The sequence below is a fragment of the Octopus bimaculoides genome, chromosome 1 (assembly GCF_001194135.2).
Source record: "Octopus bimaculoides isolate UCB-OBI-ISO-001 chromosome 1, ASM119413v2, whole genome shotgun sequence".
Classification (NCBI taxonomy): Eukaryota; Metazoa; Mollusca; class Cephalopoda; order Octopoda; family Octopodidae; genus Octopus; species Octopus bimaculoides.
In genome coordinates this window covers 72,686,129-72,688,265 of record NC_068981.1, presented here as the reverse complement: position 1 = coordinate 72,688,265, position 2,137 = coordinate 72,686,129, and the positions used below count along the sequence as shown (strand labels likewise).

The 2,137-nt window shown below is 36.0% G+C and overlaps 1 protein-coding gene across 4 annotated transcripts in view; it reads right to left on the bottom strand.

Moving 5' to 3' along the window:
• LOC106871880 (protein-glutamine gamma-glutamyltransferase K) overlaps positions 1-2,137 on the bottom strand; it is a 427,287-nt gene that overhangs the window by 204,752 nt on the left and 220,398 nt on the right. The gene's annotated exons all lie outside the window — the stretch shown is intronic.

The window sequence follows — 2,137 nt, the reverse complement described above, 5'->3', positions numbered from 1 at the left end:
TATATATATGTATGTATGTATGTATGTATGCATGTATGTATGTACGTATTTAAATATGCTATATATATATATATTTGTGCGTGTGTGTGTGCATATATATATATATAATACGTTATGTACATAAACATATACATAGAGAGAGTAGTGGGGAGAGAGGAGAGAAAGAGAAACAGTTTATTTTTATTTTTCATGATAATCACATCTTACACCTTCAGAGACTGTATGCATTTTTTTGTTCTTTTTTTTTTATTTCAGTTTCAAAGAACATTCCAGTTAAGCTTTCCATTGATTTCTTACGTAGATATAATGCCTGAATATTTTAAATCGAGAAATGATATATTATTATATCCACGTTTATCTCAAAAGCATTTGTGATGTGCTAAAGAAAAGTGGTTTCAATTGTTAATGGAAACAGGCTGTATACTCATCTAATTAGGCAACTACATGTTTTACAACGTTCACAAAAGCTGACGCATAACGTTGATTTATGTTGTAGACAAATGGTCATACATATAAACGGAATGATAATGTTGTTTATGTCGACACCAATATTCGACACCGGATGGTTGAAAAGTAAAGTTAATCTAACGAAATACTGCAAAGCATTTTCTATGTCACTGTACCGATTTGTGATTATTCATTGCCTTCAGATTTCTGTACGACACTAATTCTGCTTGTCAAAATGCATCTCTAAGGCATGTAAATGTTTGAAAGTAAATTGAATCGAACTCCGTATATCACTGATTGCTAGTTCATTATAACCGAGCCCAAGCAACTTGCGAAGAGATTTAATTTCAGATTACACACTGACTATGTGGAGGCGCAATGGCCCAGCGGTTAGGGTAGCGGACTCGCGGTTTCGATTCCCAGACCGGGCGTTGTGAGTGTTTATTGAACGAAAACACCTAAAAGCTCCACGAGGCTCCGGTAGGGGATGGTGGCGAACCCTGCTGTACTCTTCCACCACAACTTTCTCTTACTTCCTGTTGTGCCTGTAATTCAAAGGGTCAGCCTTGTCACACTGTGTCACGTTGAATATCCCCGAGAACTACGTTAAGGGTACACGTGTTTCTGGAGTGCTCAGCCACTTGCACGTTAATTTTTACGAGCGGGCCGTTCCGTTGATCGGATCAACTGGAAACCTCGACGTCATAAGTCACGAAGTGCCAACAACAGACTGACTATAGACAACTTCACAACTTTTTCAACATTGTACAATATTAGTTATTCTTCTCAGAGCAGTAGATGTTCGAAATCTTAAGAGCCTTGGAAGAAATTCCTTATACTATTTCTTCCGGTTCTGTTAATTTTGATTTCAAATTCTGCGCAAGTAAACTTTGTCTTTCATCCTTTCGGAGTCGATAAAATGAAGTACTAGTCAAATATTAAGATCAATGTTAGCTTCTAATACACACTTCTCAAAATTGCTGATCGTATGCCTCACTCAGAGACCATAGTCTTGCTCATTTTCTTATTTTTAAGCTATGCTCGAGCAAGCCTATATTTCAGGACATTCCAGCCATAACCATCCTTTCTTTTTCTCAGGCACACAATGCGCCCAGGACAGCTCTGTCTAATGTTTGTCCTCATTTTCTAAAGCCAGTAGGTTGTGTTTTCAGAGGTATTCAGCGACTATTTCTTGCATGTCAAGCAAACATTTAACTATTCCCACGTTGGCTCGTATACAACGTCGGTGTATTCTTTAGGCCAAATGCCAAGTTATGTAAGAGACTATTATAATCAATTGAAGTTAAATCACTATATACTGGCAATACTTTTGTCGACAACGCAATGATGAAAGGAAAAGTCAGTCCAGACTGTAATTTAAATGAGAGCTTTGAAAAAATAAATCAATCAGTTTCTAACTTCTCTCTCTCTCTTTATTTTTCTCTGTCTGTCTGTCTCTCCCCCCCTCTCTCTCTCTCTCTCTCTCTCTCTCTCTCTCTGTTGTTTTCTTTCTTCCCACTCGCTTTCTTTCACTCTTCCTTCTTGTTCTCTCTCTCTCTCTCTCTCTCTCTCTATATATATATATATATATATATATATATATATATACATATATATATGTATGTATATATATACATGTATATATATATATATATATGTATGTATATATATATGTATATATATATATATG